The sequence below is a fragment of the Carlito syrichta genome, unplaced genomic scaffold (assembly GCF_000164805.1).
Source record: "Carlito syrichta isolate Samal-C Ts95f unplaced genomic scaffold, Tarsius_syrichta-2.0.1 Scaffold314262, whole genome shotgun sequence".
Classification (NCBI taxonomy): Eukaryota; Metazoa; Chordata; class Mammalia; order Primates; family Tarsiidae; genus Carlito; species Carlito syrichta.
This window is the reverse complement of record NW_007258358.1, coordinates 204,912-224,248: the sequence shown is the minus strand read 5'-3', so window position 1 is coordinate 224,248 and position 19,337 is coordinate 204,912. Positions and strand designations below refer to the sequence as shown.

At 45.0% G+C, this 19,337-nt stretch overlaps 1 protein-coding gene across 1 annotated transcript in view; it reads left to right on the top strand.

The window, feature by feature from the left end:
• The window catches only part of NCK2 (NCK adaptor protein 2), a 142,445-nt gene that overhangs the window by 46,635 nt on the left and 76,473 nt on the right, over positions 1-19,337 (top strand). The gene's annotated exons all lie outside the window — the stretch shown is intronic.

Sequence of the window (19,337 nt, the reverse complement as noted above, 5' to 3'; positions counted from 1 at the left end):
GTATTTTGGGGGGTTAAGGATGCTTCTTGCTCTCAGGTTGGTCATTGTCTCTGGGCCTTTCAGCAGATAAAAGGTATTTTTGTTTGTTTTGATTGGTTTTTTTTGTTTTTTGGTTTTTTTTGAGTTGGAGTTTTACTCTGTTGCCCAGACTGGAGTGCAGTGGCCACTCCTGGCCACCTCAGCCTCGACCCACTGGGCTCCGGCGATCCTTCCACCTCAGCCTTCCGAGTAGCCGGAATTACAGGCGCGTGCTACCATGCCCGGCTAGTTTTTTGATTTATGGTAGAGATGAGGTCTCGCCAAGTTGCCCAGGTGGGTCTCGAATCCGCGGGCTCAGGCAATCCACTCACCTCAGCCTCCCAAAGCGCAGGGTTACAGGCTGAGCCACTGGGCCCATCTTGATTTTTTTTTAACATGATCTATTGTACACTTGCACTGATAGCTCTAATTCAAAAATAGGATTATAAAATATTGTAGCCTTTGATTTTATATTTGTATTCATTTTCTCTTATGCTGAAAATCTTTGTCCCTAGGAATATTTGCATAATGACTTCTTTGCTTGATGATTCTGTTTTCTGTGTATACAACACAGTATATGTTTTAATCGTGTGTCATGTTTAAAATAACTACCAACGTCACTACCAACAATGTGAGTTCTGAAAACAGCTGAAGAGGGTTTTGTCTTTAAGGTTTATCACACAAGGGAAATACAGCCATATTACTGTTTGTCACAGTCTTTCGGGATAATTCGTCTCTGTATTTACTGACTCAGCTTATAATTCAGTTGGCTTCATTCTGCTAATTTTTGGACTTTAAAAAAATTAATATTGGTTCATAATTATGTAAACTATTCACATGGTTCCAGAGGCAAAGAAGGTGTGTTCAGAGAAGACTTATTTTGTATCCGATTCTATGATTCTTTTTTTTCAAATTTATTATTATTTTTTATCATAAAGATGTGGGGTTAGGAATACAAACATTGATTATACAGCACCCTTGTTGATGAGGTGTGCCCCTCCCTCTCCTAGCAGTTTCCCTCAACTGCCAATTCCACCCTCCCCACAATTTTCCACTACTGCCAATAATCCCTTGATTCTATGATTCTATGCGTTTTCCCTACCCCTTTCCTTTTTTTTTTTTTTTTTTTTTAAGAGCAATTTTAGGCTCACAACAAAACTGAGCTGAAGGTACAAAGATTTCCCCCCACATGCAGACTCCCTCACTGTCGACTCCTTCCCCAGGGTGACACGTCGGTCACAACTGATGAACCTGCAGTGACATGTCATGGTCACTCAGGGTCCAGAGTTTGCATCTGGGTTCACTCTTGGTGGGGGGTACATTCAACGGGTTTGGACAAATGTATAATAATATTTATTTTTAATGCAAGCAAGTACGTGTATACATAGTTATTTTTATCATCTCTCATTTTCTTAAGTAAATGATTGCATACCGTACACACTCTTCCAAAAAAGCTAGAGTTCCGAGGTTGTCTTCTAAGTATATGGCACACGGTGACGTAGCTAATCATGACCTTGAGTTAAACTGAATGTGCCTTTTTGTTCAGTTATTCTGGAAGGGGTAATTAAAACAACTGCTGCCTAAATAGTTTAATCATGCCAAGATAGTTAGGATATATATGGCTATTCCTGCCTTATTTTTGCTGTTAAAAAAACCCACAAACTTGGTCTATTTGTACATATTCTAGTTGAGTGGTTCTCAGCCAGGGTGATTTCATTCCCTAACGACATTCGACAGTGTCTGGGGGGCATTATTGATTGTCACCAGTTGAGGGAGGGAGGGGATTACTGTAAACATCCCACCGTGCAGGGGACAGCCCCACAACAGAGAATTCCCCAATGTCACCGTGCCCTGGTCCTAGAAACTCTGCTCATGTTCAAGCAGGTATTTAAGAGCCTGAGATCCTCTCCCCTCAAAACCCTCCCTTCCCCCTCCATCCTACCCTCACCCTTTGCTCTTCTGTACTTTTTCTGCCTTTTTGCATTTAGGTATTTGCATCCAGACTTTAGGAAAGCATCAGTCATTTAAAATGAGAAGCATCAGTGTCAGGTTCTTTATCAGACTTGTAAAAAGAGAAAAACGTTTTAGCATTTGAAAGCTCTGTTGTCGTTGACTTGTGCTATGCGTCATACATTCAACCAAGTATTTTTTGGAAAGCCAATTCTGCTTTGTTACACAGGTGTCCAGACAACAGGACTTTTTGTTAGGCGCATGCGCACGGAATGCCAACTGGATGGTGTAAAGTGACTGAAGCTGGAAGTTTGATGTGTTGGTCACACTCTAGGGTGCTGTGGTGTCAAGGCTGATTTTTATTAGCCGTTTAGGAAAGGCAGTCATTCGCAGGCACAAAGTCATTTTTTTCATTGATGTGAGCTGGGGGGGGGCGGTGTCAGTTGCCTGTGTCTCTACTTCCTGTGGCCTCCTTTTAAGTATCTCATGAAATACTCAACTTCCATTACAAAGAGTAGTGACTAATTCAATACATTTTCTGTTTTAAGGGTCACATATTTATTTATATGAATGAATGAGGGCACTGTGGGTTTGGGCCTGCTTGAGGATGGGTGAGGCACAGTGGCAGACAGAGACCTGGGGACATGAGTATGTGACCCAAGTCTTCGTGGGGAGGCGGCATCTAGTCTTATACTGGGAGCTGGATGACTTCAGAGCGTGGTTTTTCTTTTGTGTTTGGCAGGGAAGAAGAGTGTCCCTGGTTTAATGTGGTTTCAGAAGTTCCCAGCATCACTTTCCTTATCTCTTCTTTTTTTTTTTGTCTGCTTGTTCTTTCTCATACCTCTGTCAGGTGAATTAAATGAACTGGAAAAAGACCTGATCAGCATTTCTCTTTGACACCAGTAAATGCAACACAAATCTGATTCCACAGAAAGGGAGTTTGTATAATTAGAGTAGTCACAGACATTGGTGGCGACAGTTCACAGGTTTGCCCGCCCTCTCGGGAGTTGGTTTTATAGAATAAGTTTTATTAAGCGTTTGACTTGTAAGCGTCACTGCTTATCTGTGGTTGGTTCAGTGGCCCTAGGTGGGGTGAGTGTGTGCTGTGATGGTGGTTGCAAGAGTCGTCTTTTAGAAATGGATTTAGTCATCAGAATCCCTTTTTGGTTGTAACTTTCTGTCCCTAAGACATAAACATTTATTATCCTTTTTAGATCTTTGACTCACAGCTTATAGCACCAAACCTTGTCTTTCAGCATCCTCCCTCCTAGAAAAAAAAATCGACACGGCTGTCTAATCCTTTCTATTTGGCCAGATCCAAAATCTTGGAAAGGCCTCACTGCTATTTCAGGGGGTACTGGTTTTCAGGGAACCCTTAAATACTGTTGGACTCTGAAGTCTTGGCTGATGTTACTTTTCTACATGGGAAATAAAAACCAGTTTGTGCTATTCCTTGCTGGCGAGTGTTGAACTCGCACTTCTAGGATGGAAAGGTACCACCTGCCGTGCAGTTCCATGTTGTGCAATGCAAGGGCAGAGATGGCTTTCAGATTTTTCTAAAAGGGAAAAAATCGGCATGCCTGAGCAGCAAGCTGCCAGGCTGTGCGGGCCAGTGCAGGATGTGCTGACCAGTTACTGTTCTTAAGTTCGTGGGGACCAATGAATCTCCACATAGGATAAACTTCAGGTTGATGCTTGGAAGGGAGGTTCTTAGAGGCTCTGCACGTGTGCCAGGGAAGCTACTCTCTTGATGGCATCTCTTAAAGGCCAGGAAGGCTGGGAGGGGCGTGGAGCCTCATCTTGTTGGGTTTCCTGTGTGCCCAGGGAGAGGAGGGAAGTGCAGTTGGGGTGAGCCGTGGCTGGAGCTGCAATGACTCAGGATGCACCCGTCTTAGTGAGCAAATGCTCGAAAGTCTTTTGTCACCATAATCTTAAAACAAAGCTCCTTCCGTTGTGACTCCCGGCAACTTTTGCCTTCCCGTAGAAACAGGATGTTTCTAGAAAAGAAAACCAGTTCGCTGATTTGGCACAAAAAGCATCTCCGCAGTTTGGTGTGGACGCTGCTTATTCATTTTGGTTTCATCACTTTTTTAAGCTACTGGCACTAACTGCAGGTCTTTAAACAGTTTAATCATCCTAAGTAAGGCCTGACTGTGGGATGACGAGCTGTGTTAGTTTGATTCGGTTCATTTCCTAGGAGAACGAAATTATAACTACATTTTCATTAATGCACGGTTTTGATCCATCTATTTCAGAGCCAATATTAAATTATCTCCGACCTCCAGAAGATGTGTTTTTGAGCATAAGTATCTTTAGGATTTAATATTCTGTGAGAGGAGTAGGAGCTAATGTTATCTTCTGACGTTTAACATTTGTTTTCTTCTGACGTTATTTTGTTGAAAAAAAATGATTTAAAAGAGTAATGCATAGTTTAAAAAAGAGTTAGCCAAAAGCTTACTTCAAGGGATGCTTCCTTCCTGTCCCAGGCACCCAGATGGCCTCTCTGTGGGCAAGGTTCACAGATTCTTGTGTGTAGAGAATGTTCTGGAAACATCTAAGTACTAGGTTACTGGCATTATTTTTTCCTTCTTCCAGCGTCCTCCCTTTTTCTTTTTATAAAATGAAGAGGCCTAAACACTAAGGTCTAGTTTTTAAAAATGAATAAACCCATGGAACTGGAAGTATACACTTTAAATGGTGAATTTTTTACAGTGTATGAATTATACCTCAGTTTAATACAAAGAGAGTTCAGGGATTGGTTGAGAGAGAGGAAATAACTATTAAAAATGTTTTCATCTTTATATCATCGGATATGAATAGTGAAGTCCCCCAAAGATCTGTGCAGCTTGGATTAAAAAGACATTTTTATGGATTCCATAGATGGGGATGCCTGTGGTGAACCCACTGCCGTTCTTGATAATTAAGTTCATGTGGGCAAATGAATCTTCACCTAATGAGGATAAACGGTGCGTAGATACTGTGCAGTAGCAAAGCAGTAGTCAGATCTCTTCATTGATAAATGCATGTGGGGAAAATAATGCCAAGTGTTCTTACCTTGTTTTTCTGAGTTGTTCCCCCAGCTTCCTCAGATGGTAACATCTTAAATACTCACAGGGCAGTTATCAAAGTCAGGAAGTCACCCTTGCTACCGTGGTGTCACCATCACGCTTTCTGATCTCTGACAATATGATGGGTGAGGGGTGGTATCTCAGTATCGTTCCAGTTTACATTTGTTTTCCTATCAGTGAAGACCAGCTTCTCTTCATGTGTGTGAGAACCAGGTATTTTCTTTTTCCTGTAAGTTTTGGATGCATTTGGAATTGATCCTGTTGTAGGGTGTGAGGTGTGTCTCCCCATGGCCAACAGAGTTCCTTACCGCCATTTCTTGGGAAATCTGTCTTTTCCCCAGTGATGTGAGATGCTTTTATCATGCACATTTCCAGGCGCATTTGGGTCTGTTTCCTGTGTTCCTGGTTCCTAAATTTTCATTAGTGTGTCTCATTATGTGCTACACCAAACCTGAACTGTTAAATTTTTTGAAAACTTTCTATTATTTTAAAGCAAACAAACAAAACAAAATGCCACTGCATCAAAGCCTGTAAAAAGCTAATTATGGTGTTTACATAAATGGGACAACAGTGACCCACAGGTCACTGGGTTGTTTTGGCTTGGGGTTTCCTTCACCTTAAGGCCAGAGTGGGTAAAATATGTTCTTTTCGAGAAGCCGTTGGTCCTTACCTGGCTGCTGTGTTCTTGACTGTGGGAGGCAGGGTGAGGAATTTGATTGAAAGTCAATAGTGACATACTTTTCTTTTCTTTTTGTAAGAGGGAGGGAAAAACACAGACCAGATTTTGGAAGGTGTGTGACAATTCCCTGAAGAGTTTTTGGTAAACTTCGCTTTCGGTGGTGAGGAAATCTCTCATTTGTCCACACTGTCTTGTGTTCCTGCAGCATCCTTGGGTGTGTCTTTCACCACCCTTTGACAGAGACCGGGTTGCGTGTTCTCCTCAGTCCTCACTGTTCAGGAAGAAAAGGTCAGTGCAGCGTGGCTCTTCTTGGTCTCTGGCACCAGGGCGGCAAGCACAGGGTCAAGGCCAAAGGCTCCCGAATCAGTGGGCTCTGTGTTCTGACCGCGTGCCTTGCTGTCTCTCTGCCCCTACGAGGATGATAAAGTGTCATCCTGTCATTCGGGCCGACGGTGGTCATGCATGAGAAGGGCTTAGCCTGGTCCGTGGCACCCAGGGTAGGCTCGGTAAATGATTGCCATTGTCATTGGTCTGTTTCCTTTCCTCTTCAGTGCATGAGACTCTGAGGCACACAGTTCCTGGGCCTTAAACCTGGGTGCTGAAGGCAAAGGAATACAGTATATAATTTAGGATTATGTAAGAGAGAGGCGTGTGTGTGTGTGTGTGTGTGTGTGTGTGTGTGTGTGTGTGTGTGTGTGAGAGAGAGATTAGCACAGAGAAGGCTGAAATCCAGCCGAGGTGGGGTTAGCCTCAAAGTTCTAAGATCTAAAAAAAAAGTTCTTTCCGTTTTTGGTCTGCTTGAGGCAGATGGACTGAGAGAGCAGGCTTGCCACTTGGTGTCTGGTAGGACCCGTTGCAGGAGCACAGCTGGTCAACTTTCAGGAACATCTGTGTTTTGTTGTTGTTTGTCAGAAAGAGGAATCTTCCAAGTAGAGAATGCAGAGCAAATAGCACGAAGGGGGAATTGAGGCTTGATGCAGGAGAAAGTTCGTGGAGGTACTTTGCTACTTCACGTTCTGAGCTTGAGGTTCCGGATTCTATGCATTTACAGGTGGATGGTAGGATCCCTGCTGGTCTTCTCTGAGGGGCCTTGAAGTAGAGGAGCAGCGCCGGAAAATTGGAGACAGACACATTTTCTAATTTCCTAAATGGAGAAGAAAGCAAAATTAGGGAAGGGAAGCTTAGATAGTTGATGGAATGGAGATGCAAGCTGGGAGCACCAAGCCCTTGGCATTTCTTCTCCTTGATGCATTGCGGCTTGAGTTCTACAGGGCGTCCGAGGAGGTTTGGGCCACCTATGTGTGTGTCTTTTAGATCTATAGTGTGAATATGCTTCCATGCCCTGGGCCCTCCCCTGTGACCCTGGTCACTCATCAGAGGCCATCTGATCCATCGTCTCCTCGGGGAGGAGTCTGTGGTCATCTGCCCTCTTGTTGGATGTCACTCTAGGGACCTCTGCCCGCTAGCCCTTATGGCTGTTGACCACCTTGTCTTTATTGTCATGTGTGTACATGATGCATGGTGGAGGGGCATGTTTTTTTCTTTTTATAGTCTGTTTGCACAAAAATAATGCACAGCGTTAACAGATGGCAAGGTAGCAAGATTGAGGGACAAAGCATGAGAGAGACCTTTGTCATGTGCTGGCAGGGAGTGAGGAGAGTGGGTGTGGCACAAAGGAAGGGTAGGGAGGGAGAAGGGACTGTGATCGCCACTCTCATTGTCCTGTTGTCTCCCGGTTGGTCCTTATCTATGGCGTGGAACAACCTCAGGGGTTGTTCTTATTTTTCCCTGGCAGGCCCAACTCGAGGGTGCTTGGGGGCAGGTTGGCCCTCAGCCCCCTTTGTAATGAGAGTCACTTCTGTGTCCAGTCGGGAGAACAAAGTAACATTTTCTTTGAGTACCTACTATGTGCATGGAGCTTTGCAGGGTGCTTTCTGCCATTTAATGTATACAACAAGTCTGGAAGATAATCCTTTTGTCTTTCTCCTCCATCTTACAGGAGGAAACTGAGCTTTAGTGATAGTAAGTCATCTTGCTGAAAGTTGTAGCCAGTAAGTGGTGGAGCTGGCATTGCATTCCAAAGCAGTGTTTGTTCACTAAATCAGGTCACCGACCCATCTCCCTATGTGTAGAACTGTTATGAATCGGTAGTGGTTTGACAGCCGTACTCACAGAGTGTCATCTGCTGATTCAGTGCTCCTCAAGGAAGGTCTCCAACGTGTACTGTCCCTGGCCACAATTCATACAGCAGCTTGGATGAAGACTTGGAAACCTGCCCGTCAGCCTTGCAGGATGATGTGGACAGAGTGCTATCCATAAACTGTCCATGAGTGAGTCAGAACTTGGGACTCTTGAGAAGCCAGATGAGGGACTGAACCTGGCAAGTTGAAGGGCAAGACAGGAGTTGCACACACCCTCAACTTCCACTCAGAGTTGCTTGCCCAGGTCTTGTGTGAGAGGCCAGGCCCCTCAGGGTCCACGCTGTCTGCAGAGGCAGTGCAAGTGTCGGGCATCATTCACAGGCCTGTGGCAGCCACATGTCCATTTTCTGTAGTGGACGTCTGTCTCAGTCTGTTTGTGATGCTATAAAGGAATACATGAGGCTGCGTCATTTATAAAGAAAGGTGGAAGGCCAGGCTCAGAGGCCCAGTCTGTAATCCCAGCACTTTGGGAGGTCAAGACAAGTGGATTGCCTGAGCCCGCAGGCCAGCCTGGGAAACTTGGCGAGATCTCATCTCTACAATAAAAGTAAAAAAAAAAAATAGCCGGGCACATGCCTGTAGTTCCGGCTACCTGGAAGGCTGAGGTGGAAGGATCGCCGGAGCTCAGCAAGTCAATGCTGGGGTGGCTGTGAGCGTGCCACTGCACTCCAGCCTGGGTGATGGAGTGAGACTCTGACTCAAAGAAAGAAAAAGAAAGGAGGTTGATTTGGCTCCCGGTTCTGCAGGCTGTACAAGCAGCATGGCATTACCATGGCGAGGAGCTCGAGCTGAGTCCTCTCATGGTGGAAGATGAAAGGGAACTAGTGTGCAGAGATTACATGGCAAGAGAGGAAGCAAGCGAGGAGGGAGGTGTCAGGGTCCTCTGAACAGTCAGTTCTCTGCAGAACTAGTAGAGCAAGAACTCACTTGTCACAGTGAGGATGCACCAGGCCATTCATGAGGGATCTCTTCATGACCCAAACGCCCCCTTAGGCCCCACCTCCATCACTGGAGATAACATTTCAACACAAGGAGGGGCCAGATAGCCAAACCATAGCAACATCCCTGTTGGACTTGTGTCACATACATCAGTCATGGGTGATGACTGGTAACATCCTGAGTTCCCCTGTCTTGTCGCTTGCCACCCAGTTGTCGTTTTCGTCTGCCTTGTGGGGGTGAGGGAGATATTAGCAATGTCTGTTGTGTGTCTGGCATCAAGCATGATGCTCGCAGTAAAACGTTCAGCAAATCCCTGTCGAATGAATTAAATCGAAGTCCTTCTAGAAGAGAGAACAAGATTGGGAGGGTGAGGTCTTAGGAAACCTTCTTGTCATTTTCAAATTAGGAAAGTTTTTCTTGGAGAAGCAGTCCAGAGAGACAGTGTAGTTCCTCTAGCTTTGAAGGTCAGTCTGGGGGCGGGGAGTTCTGCTCTATCACGTGTTAGTTTGTAGTCTAAAATGATTATGTTACTACAAACAAGCATTGAGCTTCTTTCCATAGAATTTGAAATTCTAAGGCAGATATTTTGGATAGTGCATACCTGTTTCAGAAATTACCTGGAAAAGTTTAGCTGATGTTTCTCAGAGGCACATTTTCTTGTAGCGAATAAAATGCACAAGCACTTCTGTGTCATCCCCTGAATGACTTTGCCCCTTCCCTGGGCTGAGCACCCGAGAAAGGCAGCGTCTGTGCTGTGTCTTACGGATGTACGGTGCTGCACAGCAGATGTGCGATGCATTTTCCTTGAGTGAGTGTGACTTTGATTTCATTCTATTGACAAGGTGACTACCGTTGTCTCCAAAGAAACCTAGTCTCTGAGGTTAATTAGCAGCCTCAAGATCATATAGAAGGAAGATGTAGAATGGGGTTTGTATCCAGTTTAAAACCGTATGGCCTCTGCATCATATACAGGGGTGTCGCCAGCATCTTTACCTGGGTTTGTCATCTTTCAGACAGCCCTTGTTTCCCAATTATGAGGGCTTAGAGAATGAGGGTTTCTTGAATTGGGCCTTCTTCACTTCCCCCACAGTAGTGGTTCTTAATGGGCTGGGCTTCAAAACCACCGAGACGCTTTTATAAACCACAGCTGTTCTAATTCAGTAGGTCTCAGGTAGGATCTGTTTGGAATGAATAGACAGGCCAGACCCTTTCTGTTTCTGGAATTTGTGGTTAGAACACTCTTGGTTTCGGCTATTGTATGTAACCTAAAGATACTGTGTGTTTCGTGAGTTGTAAATCTGAGCCATGGGTTGCAAGGTGAAGGAGGAATTTGACACATTAGGTGAATCTGTCTTATCCCGGCTCTCAATAGATTTGGCTTTCCTTGCATGTTTTTACAGGACAAATTATATACATAGAGGCAGTGGTGAGTTTCAGGATTTACTCATTTCAAGGATGTACTTCATTATAAGGGTTGGTGGAGTAGAGTTCTGAATCCAGAGAAAACTTGACATGACTTCTTGGGCCTGTTTCCTCACTGCAGAGAACGGCATTGTGAAGCCAAAGTTGATCATTTCAAAATGTGTGTCAATGAAGCGACCAGAGCTTTTCTTTGGCGCGTACATGGAATGAGGATTATCTGAGAAGACCTGGCTGGACAAGCAAATGGGTTTGACTCTTTGCCAGATGGTCATTGAAATGTCTTTTCTTTCTTTGTGCCCAGTTAAAAGGCCGGGCATGTAGATTTTCCTGCTCTTGTCTGGTTTTAGCTCTGGAAGTGCTTACACAGCTAATCTGGCATTTATGATTATTTCCACTTTGAGCTCGGCAGGAGGCTCTTTGGGGATATTCAGACAGAAATGACTTAATTGGATTTCAGCCCAGACACAGTATTTGAGTGGCTTTATGGATGGCATTAATTGGGCAGCTGCAAAGGAAGTCATATATATGTTTTTGAGCCTCAGAACTTAGAAGCACTCTTTGACTCATTCCCACTCACGGGCTCATTGCTAATTTATTTATTAAACGAAACACTGAAGAAAGCTACATGTTTTGCCTTAAAATTAAGAAATGCAGTTTTGAAGCAGACCTGTCATTGGTTTCAACATATTTACGTTATTGTCTATGTTTAAGACTCCGTGTTGATACCCATGGGCTGCCCAATGACACAGTTGTATGATGCATTTGGGGTCTCGGGTTAAAAATGGGGAGAAGAGGATTCTGGGTCTCATGTTGCTGACTGCCACAGGGTATCGGGCAGTCACGGCAGGTCTTGCAGATGCCATTAAGGAAGTGAAAGAATGATACAAGTACGATAAAAATCATTTTACCCAGAGCCTGCCTGTGCCTCCGCAGATGGTTGTGAGGACATGAAAAAGCTGAGGCCCCTTGCCAGAGGCTTCTCCTAATCTGGAGAGTCATGTAAATGAGAGTTTATGATGTTAAAAAAAAATGGTGATGTGCATGGGAGCGGAGGCCCCTCTCCCAGCAGAGCGATGAGTTGGATCTGGTTGGGCAGTGGCCTTGGCAAGTTGGCAGGGCAGAGGTGTCCCTGTGGGAGACACAGTAACATGCAGGCCCAGTGTCGAAGGGTTCCTGCCTCTGAAGAGAATGTGCATGAATGCACTCGGATGATCTGAAGACTCTTTTAAAGCTAAATATAGCTTTAAAAGCGAAACATTCTTTGAAAACACAGCGCTATTAAGATTTCTATTAGTTGGGATAGTCATACGTTTGTCCTCTGTAAGTTAAATTGTTATAGCTATTAGCCTTTTATTTTCATTTACATTTAAAATTATAAACTTTTTATATTAGGTGTCAAGAAATTATGTTTTGTAGCTGAAATTGTGTATCTGTAGACCCAACCCCCCTCCCCTTTTCCCACCCTCTAAGGCCCTGGTAACCCACATTCTATTCTATCTCTATGAATTTGACTTCCTCAGTTTCCACATGTGAGTGAGATGGTTTAGAATTTGTCTTTCTGTGCCTGGCTTTTTTTCACTTAGCATAGTGTCTTCCAGGTCTATCTGTGTTATTGCAAAAGGCAGGATTTTAAACCTGAATAATATTCGTGTGTGTGTGTGTGTGTGTTTACAGGATAACAATCCCTTATCCCAAACACCCGGAGCCAGAGGTGTTTTCAGTTTGGGATTTTTCCAGATTTGGGGATATTTGCACATACATAATGAGCTACTTGGGGATGGGGCAGATGCAAAGGTGAAATTCATTTATGTTTCATACACGCCAGACTCACATAGGCTGAAGGTAATTTCATGTTTCCCTTGGGATGCTGAATAATCTGTGTGTTGTGTACCTACATGTTGACTATGACCCTTCCCGTGAGATTTAGGTGTGGAATTTTCCACTTTGGGCCTTATATGGTGCTGACAGTGTTTCAGATCTTGAAGCATTTTGGATTTTGGAGCAATTTGGATGTTGTGTTTTTAGATTACATTGTTTATTGTGAAGATGCACACCTCACATTTTCTTAATCCATTCGTTCATCAATGGGCACATAAGTTGTTTCCATGTCTTTATTAGCCTCTTTTTAGATGGACCGTTTTAAATTTCTCTTTCATTCCACATTTGATAGCGTTCTAGGGAATACATTGGTGAGACAGTATAATATTTATATGAGCATCACTGCTCCTTAAGAATGGGGGAAACAGGTCAAATTGATTCAGTGACTATCAAAGGAAAGAATAATGTGCAGTGAGGTGTTTTTTCGCTCTCTTAGAAAGAAGCAAATCCATTCTGTAGGAGGCTTGTACCAGCAATTTACAAAGTTAAAAGAGCAAATACAAACAGCCTTCCTGCAAAATTGTTCTGAACCTTTTCCCCCAGACTTGGGTTGTTCTCTGCATTCCTGGAGACTTCTCAGATGCCGAAGATCATGGGGCAGCCCCATTTCAACCCCTTTTAAAACCCTCACCTCTTTCTGATTGCTGTGAAAGTCATATCCTGTACCTTATCTCGGGTGTCTTGTTGTGCTTTCTTTGAAGACCAACAATGTGATCTAAAACAAAGGTAGAGTCTGAGTAACACTGGGAATCTTTGGACTATGAAAACGTGCCCCAACCCTTGTAGCTCACTCACTCAGGTGGTCTAATCCTGGTTAATGAGAACCTGGGCCCTGATTGGAATGGCGCTCTCTGGATGTTTCTGTCCTGTGATGCCCATGTGCGTGAGTGGCAGGCCTGGCAGATTTAGTGTTCTCCCTAAAATTAATATGTGATCCTAAAATAACATTCAGGTGGTCTTCTTGAAGAGCAGGGGAAATAAAGGTTTTGAGGTTTCTGATTTGATTAGCTCTGGGCTGTGGGAAAACCCTCAGATTTATATAAGACAGTACAAGTGTTCTTTGCAGAAAAAAAGCACAACTTTTCCTTCATAGAAAAAGCATAAGGGACAGTTGTTAAGTGGCATATGACTAATATCGGTACGTAATTAAGCGTAAGTATAAAATGACACTATATTTCTCAATAAGATTGCTTGGGGATGTAAAATGCCTCCTTTCTACAGGGGTGTGAGAATGGCCACCAGTGACGCCAGCAGTCAGGCCAAGTGGTCCTCGAGCCCCTACATAAGCTCATCTGACCCACGAGGTTATTTTTTTAACTGTTCTTTTAAATGACATCATTTCATTCCCCTCATGCCTGTGATCCCAGCACTTTGAGGGGCTGAGGCCGAAGGATCACTTGAGGCTAGGGGTTTGAGACCAGCCTGGACAACATAGTGAGACTTCCTCTCTACAAAAATAAAAATAAAAATAATTAGCTAGATGTGTTGTCACATGTTTGTAGCCCCAGCTACTGAGGAGTTTGAGGCTGAACCCAGGAGGTCAAGGCTGCAGTGAGCTATGATCGTGCCACTGCATTCCAGCTTGGGCAACAGAGCGAGAGACCCTGTCTCAAAGGGGGGAAAAGGTGATTTTATAACTTTTAGCCTTAAATTGTGTATACCTTTTTCCAGTTGGAAAAGTCAAGTGACTACTCAGGTGGCTGCAGTGGTAGGACCACATGAGGCCAGGAGTTCTAGGCCAGCTTTGACAGCATAGCAAGAACCTGTCTCTCAATAAATACCTAATAAGTAAGTAAATAAGTAAACAAAAAAAGTAAAAAACAAACAAAACCAAGTTAGAATGAGATTTTTATTTTGGTCAGGGCTTCAGGAGGGCCATGGAGCCTATGGAAAGACCCACAACTTAGTGAGACCTCATCTCTACAATAAGTCAAAAATTAGGCAGGTGTGGTAGCGCGCACCTGTAGTTCCAGCTACTTGGAAGGCTGAGGTGGAAGGATTGTCGGAGCCCAGCAGGTCGAGGCTGCGGTGGCCGGGAGCGGCCACTGCACTCCAGTTTGGGCGACAGATTGAGACTCCAACTCAAAAAAAAAAAAAAGATAGTCTCCCATTGAAGGAGTCCCCAGGACGGACTGCCAGAAGTGCCAGGGTTCAGAGAACATGTGCATCAGCAGGTCAGATCAACTGGTCTCTTTAACATGTTGTCATTAAGATAGGGTTAAAGCCACTTAAGAGATGTACAGGAAATTGTCAATTGTGGATAGGACTTGGATCCTGATTCAAGTCACTCAGCTACAGAAAGACATTGCGAGACAAGAAAATTGGGGCACTAACTAAATATGAGATCTGTTTTAGGGAATTAATTGTTATTTTAGGTGTGATTATGGACTTGTGCTTATCACTGGTAGATAAAGCACTGAAAAGTTTGTGGGCATACTCACCTTTGCATGAGATTTGCTGTAGTCAGTGAGGGCCAGGGGGGCGGTATGTAATTGTTGAGGCTGGGTGACAAAGTATATTTGCATATAGTGTGAAACATCACTGTTAGAATACAAAAATCCCATGGTTATGTCACCGTGTGATGGGTGCCACCCTAGGGCTTTGCACAGGTAGAGGAGACTAGACTTTCTGTGCAGGAGAGTCAGGAGGAAGGTCCCAGAAGGATTTTGAAGAATGAGTAAGTGCTGAAAACGGAAAAATCTGTGTATTTCTGGAGCACAGAGGGAGAGAATTGGGAGACGCCACGTGGTTGTGACACGGGTCACTCCACTCACTTATTTTTGCATTTGCTCACAAAATGTTTTCCAAGTTCCTTTTGTATGTGTCCTGTGTCATGAGAATTCATGGTTGACGGTCTCACAAAAGACCCGGTCTGCCATCACGAAGCGCCACAGACTGAACGCCTTAAGCAGTGGCTGATTCTGCCGTGCTTCTGGAGGCTGGAAATCCACGATCCAAGGTCTTGGTAGTGTTGGTTTCTCTCCCCAGGGTGCAGCCAGTCGCCTTCTTGGTGTGTTTCCTTGGAGTCTCTTCTCCGTGCATCCTCTTGTTAGCCCTTCCTCTTTTCAAAAGGACAGCAGTCCTGTTGGATTAGGGCCCCACCCTGAGTGCTTCTTTTAGCTTAATCCCCTCTTTAGAGACCTTATCTCCATGCAAATCTTGAGGGAAGTTTAGCCCACAGCAGATAGGGTGCACAAAACTTGCTGACAGACCGGAGAGGCCCCAGAAGATACCTTGATCTTCCTGCGGACACCTTGATCTTGGACTTCCAGAAGCATGAGACAATAAGCTGTTTCAGCCCCTCAGTCTGTGGTACTTTGTTATGGCAGCTGGGTCTTTCATGAGACCAAGGTGCTAAGGGAATCCCGAAGAACAGGTGTTTAAGGGACCCTGGAGGGGACTTTTGAAGAGCTTCTTGGATGAGGGTAGGGGAGCAGACCAGGTGGCAAGGGAGAAGCTTTCCAGGCGAAGCTGCTGTTTGAGTAGTGGAAGGCTGACATGAAGGAGAGGCTGAGAGGAGGGGCTGATGCCCAAGACCTGCTCAGTGAGGCAGGGGTGAGGAGGGAGAGAGAGCTCACACCCCTGCGTTCACTCCAGCCTTGGCTTAGAAGAGGGTGGAGTGACATACATGGCGATGAGAGCGGGGGATTTTGCCTAATAACCGTGCTTAATTACCAGAGTAACATATAAAAGCCCAAATCTTGCAGAAATTAATAAAGTGGAAAGAAAAATAACACTCCCCCCCAAGTCTACTCCCTAGAGGTATGCGTTGTGACAGCTGTTGATAGTAGCCTGTGTCTGGCCTTCTGGTCTGCTTTTCAGAATTCTATCTTTTTAAAAAAACTTTGTGTATGTGTGAATAAGTATGTGTGTGAGAAACAGAGAGGGAGAGTCTTCCTTTTTGAGACATCTTGTCTTGAGTAAAAACCACAATTTCAGTGGAACTTTTTGAAATGCTGAAACCAGCTTATGGTTTCAGTCCTCTCTGAACCCTGCCTGGGAACCACTGTGCACAGGATGATAAGAGACAGCTGAGGTCACCTCCTTGGATACCTATGAGTTTCAGATTGATAAGCACACCTACCCAAGTCGCTCGGTATCAGTCCACGTGAGTTGAACTTTAGCCAAACCACTCAAGGAGACTTGTGTGGCTTTGTTCAGATTCTGAAACCAGCATTTTCCCTCTTGAATGAGGTTTTCTTCCAAGTGGCTCAGCAGAAATTAAGTCCAGCTAGTTCTGCCAGGAGTCCCCCAGACAGCCTCAACTCGTGCTGCCTCGGCCCAAACTGCAGCCTCTGTGTTTGCTCTGAATTAGACATGCAGTTGCTGTGCTTGCCTGGCCGGGGAGGGAGGAGAAAGGACAATGTGCGCATCTGAAAGTGCTGAGGCCTATGCCAATCCTGTGCTTTTTTTTCTTGTCAAGTCAAAGAAAAAAGATGGTTGCCTTTAGCTCTGTCTGCAGACTAGGGGTCTGGAGTGGTTCTCTGGGCGTTTGTTTCATAGATAGGATTCATTTAGGCTACACACCTGAGTTTTGACATGCATGTCACTAAGCAGTCAGATAATGCTATTCCACAAGTCTGTTTTTGCAGCACTGACATCTGAGAGAGGCAGTCTTTTGAAAATGAGGCTGTGGCTGAGTGCAGTGGCTCAAGCCTGTAATCCCAGCACTTTGGGAGGCCCAGACAAGAGAATTGCCTAAACTCAGGAGTTTGAGACCAGCCTGGACAACTTGGTGAGACCTTGTCTATACGATTAAAAAAAAAAAAAAGCCGGGCACGATAGCGTGCGTCTGTAGTTCCAGCTACTTGGAAGGCTGAGGCGGAAGGACCATCTGAGCCCAGCAGGTGGAGGCTGCGGTAGCCGTGAGCGTGCCACTGCACTCCAGCCTGGGCAACAGAGCAAGACTTCAACTCAAAAAAATAAAAATAAAAAAGAAGAAAGAAAGAAAACGAAGGCTGTGTGTGCATTCATGGGCTACTTTTCATTGCAGCCTAGCACCGTCCATTCCTGATCTGAGATATGAGAGCCCGCTTCCCAGGGCAGCAGATACCCTAAGCACGGCAGCAACAGGTGCTGTTTGCCAAGAGTCAAGGTTCTAGCCCTTTGCGATGGTCTTTGCCCGGAGAAGGAGCACCCAGGATTTAAAATCACACAACTTCAGATTCTGGCTGCGGACATCTGGTGATCTGGTTCCTGAGCTGAATGATCAAATATATCTTGCAGATTTGCTGGAGTGAGTGTCTCTCTGGGACCCCACCTGTCACTCTGTTTCTGTTAGTCGGAGAGTAGGGAAGGTGGGATTCTCTAAGCTTTCTGAAGGCTGTCTTTAGCTTTTGGGTGACTTCCATCGTCTGGACAAATAGGCCAACTCAGAAGAAGGTAGAATACCAGTGTCCATTAGTGTTGTGCACACGAGGCACATAGCCTTGGGCTGTCCTCAGAACATGACACATTTTCCTATACTTAATCCCCCTCTTAGACACTGAGGATGAGAGGACCCAGCCAGGACCACCGGAAGACACTGCCAGGCACATGGCAGGCAACTGGGATTGTAGACTGGATCAGGACTGCTCACCTGGGGTGTCTCAATGCCCCACCTTGCGACCTGGGTGTGCTTTCCACATGCTCTCAGCACTGCAGTCTAACACCTCCGAAAAGATGGCAGAAAGCCCCAAGTTGTGGCTTAAGTTGAAAAACAGAAAATCTCAAGGTTCCGAAGAATTCGTATAACCCCGTGGATTTTACAGTGGTAAAATTTTGTCTTGCTAAGGGCCCAAGTTAAAATGAAGAGATACAGATGGTTTCAGTGTTGATTGCTTTCCACCTCTCCCCTCTTTTATGTGTCTCTAGGAATACCCACAAGGTACTAAGGGGCAGTAGTTATAAAGAAAAGCACATACCCCTTCCATGAGTTCCTGTCTGCCTGTAGCTGGCTGTGTAGACAATCCTTGAGTGAATCCTTTGGGGAGGGCCTTCAAGATCAGTGACTTTGCAGGTGGTTATCTTTCAGGCCGTTATTTTTTTGGTGCAAAAGTGTATGCTTTCCTGATGGGTTTAAAGCACAGGTTGTAGTTAAGACCCGATTTGAAATGTTCTTCATTCGCAGAGGTTTTGAATAAGTGAACAGCCCCATGTCAAAGATAGGCGGTGGGCAGATTTCATTTAAACTCTAGCCAGAGAGGTTTAGATCACTGTGTTTGTTTCTAGATAAGGTGCATGCCTAGTGCGTTGGCAGTTTGCCAGTGAAATGCTTTTGTCAAGGAGAATACCGCAGTCCTCTGATTTCTGCACTTAAATCCCATATGGCCACTGGTACTTTTACATGGATTTGAGGCAGCTTCGCGTTCATTGGTGCTACCCTGTTGGTTCGGGTCCTTTTGCGCTCTGTCTGGCTTTTCCTTTCCTGGTTGTGCTGGAGCCTCAGTGTTCTGATGAGTATCAAAGGACTCTGAGTGGTTCCAAGACCCACTTACTGTCCTTTTGCTGGGGCCAGCAGACACTCTACGCGTTTGGTTCCTGTTGGCATGGTGAGTGTCTCCTCCACCCTCAGGCCGAGAAGAGCCTGGGCGTGCAAAGCCCACTGGGTGTGGACTAGAAAGGCCCCGTGTGAGTTCCTTACTCTACAGTCTGTTAGGGAAAGCCTGTATCATCCCTGAAAACGTTAACAGCTCTGTAAATCTGGGTGTTCTATCCATTCTGGTAGGTAATTGGGAGCATTCAACAGCATCATTCGTGAGAGCACCATGTCCGTGGAGGAGACCCATAGGTGGACAACCCAGAGAGCCACTCGGGCACTCCTGGTATTGGCTTAGGGAAGTTTGGCTCCAGACAGATCCACTTTCTATGAAAATTTTAAAAATGCAACTTAAAATCTAGAATGGCCCCTGAAAATAATGAATCCAGAGGTAGTGTGTGGGTTGGCAGTCCAGCATGGTGGCCTGTGTCGGTGGCTTTCATCAGTAGCATCAGCACGAGAAACAAGATGCCAGTTCAGGACCCAAGTCTGGATACCAGTCCTTGCATCTCAAAAGGGCTCTTCATTTTATTATAAACATTTAGCAGGGAGAAAGGTGATCTTCTTGGTACACATTTAACATCTTGCCCAAACCTAGTATTCCTATTATATTCGGTCATCACCTTTTTCTTGCATTAAATTGTGTGTGTGTGTGTGTGTGTGTG